The 7024-nt window shown below is 34.7% G+C and overlaps 1 long non-coding RNA gene across 4 annotated transcripts; it reads right to left on the bottom strand.

The window, feature by feature from the left end:
* Positions 1–1879: 1879 nt before the first annotated feature.
* On the bottom strand, positions 1880–5878 carry LOC113773003. Of its 4 annotated transcripts, none has more exons than XR_003468736.1 (4): positions 5530–5878; positions 4591–4640; positions 2657–2998; positions 1880–2087 (listed from the first exon to the last, which is right to left on the bottom strand). It is a non-coding gene; the product is annotated as an uncharacterized LOC113773003 (long non-coding RNA). The 4 variants fall into 4 exon arrangements; XR_003468737.1 differs by having other exon boundaries at positions 4591–4632; XR_003468735.1 differs by lacking the exon at positions 5530–5878 and having other exon boundaries at positions 2657–2758; positions 2859–2998; positions 4591–5521.
* Positions 5879–7024: the final 1146 nt, after the last annotated feature.

The following is a 7024-nucleotide window of genomic DNA, read 5'->3' as shown; positions in this document are numbered from 1 at the left end:
TGGCAAAAGGCAAGAATACAAATAATTGATTGTATCCAAGGTATTGTTAAAATTTCACTTTGTTGTTCCCTCTTTATTCATTTTCTTTTTTCCTCTATTGTTTCATCACTTCGCATACGTTGCTGTCTCTGATTTAGTTGTAAGTAGAATAGTCTTGGTCACAGAAAATTAAGGGATTTTCCCTTCAACACCTGTGTGTATTGATGTTTTGCTATATGATTAAAAAGAAATAGATATAATACAGTTGTGTTGTGTGTGATTCAATTCAGTTATTGTATACGCTGAAAATTTTTATTTGCAATCACATTAATCGTTATAATGTTGTAATGAATACATGTGAAATATTTATTTATATGCGTCACTTTTTTCACGAATATAATAATACACCAACTCTATACCAAATAAGATAATAAATACAACAACTAGAGTGAATCACACAGAATCACTGCCCCTAGTCCAAACAAAAAGTATTGCTATTATTGCTAACAAAAAAAATGTCGAATTTGTTTCCCATATTACTTAAGTGTCCTTGTACTTCGCAAGTCATGCATTTTAGAGTGGCTGAGAAAAGTGCTTTAGTTTTTCTTAATTAATTATCCAGAATTTTCAGTGGTTAGTTTTGAGCCTTCAACGCATATAATTTATACTCCAGAAATTATGGACTGACTGAATCTAAATGCTTAATTTGTTTGGCTAAATCTTGGCATGGATTCATTTCTCTTCTCTACACCATCAGTTCGCAATTATAAAGGGGAACAAGACGGAACAATGATACTATCAGGAATGTGTCATCCCACGGAGCTCTTAAGGACGATTTGGAATTGCAAAAAGAAAGCCGAGCTGTGTTGGTTTGAATATGGAAATTGCTCTAGCTATTTGTACGGGCCAAGCAGCGGAGTTCCTTGCCCACCACCGCCAAATCAACCTTCAAACATACCTGCCGCAAGTGCTAGTTATCAAGCAGGAAGAGGTACTGGAATTGCTACCCGAAGTGCTAATGATCAAGCAGCAAGGAGTGGAAATGCTACCCGAGATGGCAACAAAATCCACTACTAAGTAGTGGTGGAGGCATTAGTTGTTATGTGGTTTAAGGTTGAAGGGCAGGCTGAGATTTACTTTTTGAAGGGATTACGTTACAATAAGTAGTGTTTTTTCGAGCAACTGATGATATTTGACAGGAACGTTATAGAACTTGATTACGTTTTTTGCCTATTTATCTATATTGGAATGAGGGGAATTTGCTCTTTACTTTTTTGTCAAGACTACCGCATATTGATTAAGAATCTTATGAGCCGTTTGTTTAAAATTTCAGAATCACTATCACTATATGCATCACAAATTGTAGAGCATGAAAGGCGTAACCAAAAAAGTAAGTGAGAGAGCAAGATCTTGGAAGTGGCAGTTGAAAGTAACTGGGAACTTGGCACTGAGAATCTAATTAAAGTGCCCTAGCACAGCACAATAAAAGGAACAAATTCATGTTTCCCCCACCATATATATTTCAACTTTCAATCCACTGAACTGCAGGAAGCAGTCATAAAAAGGTGCAAGCACATCATCAACTAATATACGGGCAATTCTAACATGTTCCAATTCTTTCTTGTTCTGTTTCTGCCTTTACACTAGAATCAACAGGTAAAATTCTCTCCTTCGCTAACTCCAAATCCATTGCATCCCTGCTTTCAGCAGCCAAATCCTATGGTTCATGGGTATAAAACCAAGCACATATTAGATAATAAATCACATTTACTACTTGTATTCCAGTTATCAGCCAGTAGTAATTCTCCAATCTTCCGTGATTGAGATTCCTATCAGGCAGCCAATTTCTTTCTTTACCACTGTATTTATGAACTGAAGAGACTAAGATGGACCTCTTTCGAAAAAAAAAATGGTGGACCTGAAATATATCCATGTGTTCAAAGTACCACAAATGGGGCTTTATGTTACATCATAGAATTGGGCGGCACCAATTTGGGCTAGACCATATTAGTCCCCCCAAGTAATCCCATAGCATAACTGAGTATATTTTCGCAAGAGCCCCTTAATCCCAAATAAATCCCACTCAATGCTCCCCCACCATCATCAGGCTGCACTTAAATAAAAAATCGAATTCTCAACCTTTTTTTCTAGTACCACCAGGAAATTCTAAGAAAGAAAAATTGAGAAAAGTGGAGAGGCAAAACAGACAAATGCTTGCAGAAGACTCAAATTTGTTTCTCAAAAGCGATCACACTAGGTGAAATATGATCAGCACACAAAAGAATTTGTCATCCAATAACAGTTTCTAGTTATTTCTATTCTCAACTGAAGTTCAAGAATCTAAAACATAAATCCCAACTCTTTCTTGTTCGGTAAAACTTGAATCCTTGTTTCATGCATTTATATATCATGAAACTGATGGCAATTTAATCTGCTTAGCATATCGTTAAGGATAATAAATATATAAGAGGAGAGCAATAGAATCTACAATTGTGATCGTGGGGAAATAATTCATCAACTCTCATGTATTAGGCTTAACAGGTTGGAATAGAACAAATGACACAAGGAAGAAACTCACGTACCCACCTCTCAATTTGTAGCAAAGTAAGCATGATACGGAATGCAATATCTTAGTTCCTGAAAAAGCCAAAATGATTTTTCCTTTTAACTTACGTACCAAAGTGATGTTATTGGTATTCACTGCCAGCCCATGGTGGAAGCAAGACAGCTAAGATGACCCTGCCACACAAGCACATGGAAGAAGACCTCGTAGTTCCTCCTTAAACACAAAAGAACAATAATTGCATTAGATATAGTAATCTGGTCAGTAGACTTTGGCACTGGTTGATTTTCAACTCATTTATATGTGAATGATGCACCTGAAAGACGAGAAAGCCTTCTCTAACCAAGGCTCATTGTTGCCAGTCACAAGAAAGCCACAAATAATTCAAACCTTGTCCACTGGTAGTAATTGCTTAATTGCATAACATTCAATGACACTAAATAATCAATTAGAGGCCTGCAAAGACATTTACAACTAAAGCAATTAAAATCAGTCATGTGAATTTGAGGACAAAGTAAAGCAATGTTTAGAAGTAAGAGCATATCAACAAATGCTGGCATTCTCCACCTACAATTAAAAAAGGCACTACACATATATATGCAATCGATCAATCATCAGTTCCACATTATATGCCTATTCCTTTTTACTACTACTTCCTCCATGTCCTCTGTTTTTTGTTGGTAGATAGCAACTTGTCTGGTTTCTCAGGTTGCTATGTTAATATGATTATTACACCAAGCCCAAGTCACCAGAAAAAATGCTTTCTGAATTGTGTACAAAAATGCTATCTGAATTGTATAATACTTAACACAATTCAAAAAAATGCCATCCAAACAATCAGGTTGCTAATTTCATATGTTTGATTTTTCAAAAAGTTAAGGAGTTTAATAAAACATTAACCCAGCAATTCCTACCAAAATATTCAAGCCAGTGATGATTTTACAAACTCAGATTGGTGGAACTAAAAAGAAAAGAGAAAGGAAAGAAACGAAAATAGCCAGAACTGAATAATAGACAAAAAAAGGAAAAAAGAAAAATAGCCACAGCTGAATCAACCACTAACTACTTGTTTCTGCTTTTCACGTTTCATTATTTCAAGCACAAATTCAACGTGGTAATCAAAGATTTGCCAATTAGCTATACAACAAGCCATTATCAGTAGCAGAACTTACATTAAGTACTTCAAACATAGTGATTATGATTTCAAGTAGATGTTAGTCAGACTGTGATTTTACGTACTTACATCAATATATGCATCAATTGACATAGGGACGACAGTATTCAGAAGACTATCTAACAAATACTTGTTTTCTCCATTTATTTGGAAGTTCTCATTCCTCACTACAAAGACGCCTGCTAACAAGGAAATTCTTCTGGTACTTGACCGCGGGGCCACAACAAAGCTTTTGATTTGCCAAGTCCAAAAGGAAGACACATAACTCATTCATGAAGCATTCCAATGACTTCTTGGAACTTAAAGAATAGAGTGAGATTTCCCCCGCTCATTAACACAAAACACACATAACACATCCTTCTTTATTAGTAGCTATAGGCATGGAAGATATTGTGGCAGATTCTACTGCTTTGTCTATTAACTTGACCAGGTTGAAAATTGTTTGCCAGTCTTAGCCATGAATGCCGAGGAGCATTTGAAAAAAAAAAAATTTGAAAAAAAAAAAAGAGATACAGGAAGGAACAATGACAGCATTATGCCTTTTGCCTTCTGTGAGTACTTTCATAGCGTGAATTTAATTTCACTAAAACTGATGATGCGTACTTAAGTCAATTTAAAAATTGACTCCATCCTTCTGCCAGCAACATTACATATTTGATAATTTATTGTACATATTTTGCATGAACCTTATTCTATTTACAAATAAATAACAACCAACCATGATATGCCTGATTATATGTAAATGTCTGAGAATAATATTTTATTTATGGCTAGTCATGGATGAAATTTAAAGATGACGACACAACCAGAACACAAGGGTTGTTCAACTTCATATGCAGCAAGACAAATTGTGAAGAATAAGCAAATGACTAACCGTATGAAGCGAGTATGCGCCACTGAGACGTGAGATCCATGCCTGTCATGCTGAAAAATCAGAGATTAATTTGACAGAGAGTAAAGAGTTAATCACATAGTATTTCTTTGGATTAGGAACAACAACAGCACTTCCTTAGTCCTCAAGCCTTAATACTTCATCTTCGATACTCAAGTAATGGTATGGCTTTCAATTTGCCTGAACTAATCAATACATAATAATAATTCGTGTCAAATTATGACTAGATCCGATCAAAGACTAAAAGACTGACTAGACAATTCAGATCCAGTATGCCACAATGCATTTTACAAAATTAAGCACTTAGGCTTCAATTATGAGTTATTGAAGAAACAAAAACAAAGCCTCATTCTTTTCCATAGTTCCTTCAAGCTTCAGTCTGCGATTATTGCCAAAACATTAATCCTCCACAGGAAAAGACTCTGTATGAGTTCTGAAGTATTTCAACCGAAGTACAACTTTCATGCTTCTTTTTTGCAGAAACCAAAGAGATGCAAAAAATTCTACGAATTATGCTGAAATAAAATTTGCAACTAAGAGTAATCCATAAATTTGAAATGCATATCCAGAAAACCTTCCCAACTTGAGCAATTAGGAAATACGTTTCGGAAATTCGTTTGCTTTGTCATTTTTACAAATACGTTTTGGGCATTAGAGAAAACCGAACTTTTTCTTTCAAATTTATTTCTAACCTGTCCGAACTCACAACCGATGTTTCAGCAACACAAAAATTAAGAGAACCCAACAAATAAGCTACCATTATTGGAGCACAAACAAGAAAGTAAGGTCATGAAAAGCATTTAAAATTGGAGCACAAAATTTGAATTTCAGATAATGACAATACGGCGATAGCGATGGCGATGGTGATAGCGGTGGTGGGCTGAAAAAAACCAAAAAAAAAAAAAACCAAAGAAACTTCACCGTGCTTTTCTGATGAAGAAATTCAGCCACGACAATAGTGGTGGCGAAGTCTGGTCGGCAAACAATGACTCCTCCCTATTCCTCGAATTCCCTGTTTAGTTCTGACTTTGGATTTGCTTTTCTTTTCTTTTTTCCTCGATTTCTTCTGTTTATTTAGGTGGATGATTTGAAGATTGTGAAGGGATTTTGTGTAGAAAGAAATGTTGATTAATGATTCTAGGGAATGAATGTCTGAAATGTCTGAGACGAGAGTGAGTTTTGTCCGATGAATTGGAGAACAAGAATGAGTCGGTCCACTGACCGCTTCAATCTTGCTTCTGAAATGCCATTGAAGTTACCTAAAAGTACAGTATAACCGGTCCATGGGCACTGTGGCAAGTCCAGCTCGCGCTTTTAGTAGTAAGGACTGAGGATGTATAAAATAAATCAAAAAATACAGCTGAGCGTATCAATGATACGATTCTGATTCTGGCTATGTTATTTCAAATAGGTAGTAAATTATGAAGTACAAATAACAAAAATAATAATTACCATGATTTGTTACAAATAATAATAAAAAATATATTACTAATAGTAATAATAATAGAGAATTTTTAGACGGACAAGAAACAATGGCCAGCACACCTAAATTACCACATAAATGCAGAAATCTGTATTGATTGCTCTCCCTATTTATACACTTTCTTGATTTACTTTCCCTTCTCCAAAAAACTGGTTTCCGTGATCAGTCAAAAGCGCTAACTTGAAGTTACTAAGTTTAAACATGGTTTCTCTTGTGTTTTTGAGTCAGCACTTCCTTCTACATTGTGTATCCTTTTTTGCTAATTTCCTCTAGATTCCTTAAGGAAACAATTATTCCCTTTCATTTTCTTCTGCAAAAAAAAGGAAATGTCTTGTCTTATAATTGTGAATCAAACTTCTATTCCCTTCAACCTTTTCCCCTCACCCACGAAAGGAAGAAACTATAAAACCCTAAGCTTTATAGTCTTCTTCACAAGAAAGTGGCTATAGTAGATCGATTTCTTGAGTTCCAGGTACGTTATTCAATAATGTCGTCTTTAATACTATTTTATTTGAGTACCAAAGCATATTTAATTTGATAGCGAATCTATGATTGTTGCAATGTTTCTAAGAATGCACATGCGTATCTGAGCATTTATTTTATCTGATTATTTTAGACTTTTCAGTCTTTCAATTATATTTGTTGCTTATTAAATTTTTTTTCTTATTTTCGATTTTTGTAATTGTTGTTGTATACATCGGTATGAAGTTTGTGAAGGAGATTTGACTGGGTTTTTCGAGGGATATGTGCATCATAAAAAATGCTCAATTGCAAATTTCTTTGTTAAAAGAAGGAAAAAAAAACTAAAAAAGTAACTGATAATTAGAAAATTAAGAGCATAATTGAAATTCAAATAATTGGCATGCATCTATTCCAGTGCTATAATATATACAGGAGTCAATAGCATTTGTCTTAAAAAAAAAAAAGCATTTG

Source organism: Coffea eugenioides, chromosome 6 (genome assembly GCF_003713205.1).
Source record: "Coffea eugenioides isolate CCC68of chromosome 6, Ceug_1.0, whole genome shotgun sequence".
NCBI classification, from domain to species: Eukaryota; Viridiplantae; Streptophyta; class Magnoliopsida; order Gentianales; family Rubiaceae; genus Coffea; species Coffea eugenioides.
The sequence above is the reverse complement of the archived record's forward strand: the minus strand, read 5'-3'. Positions and strand labels throughout refer to the sequence as shown.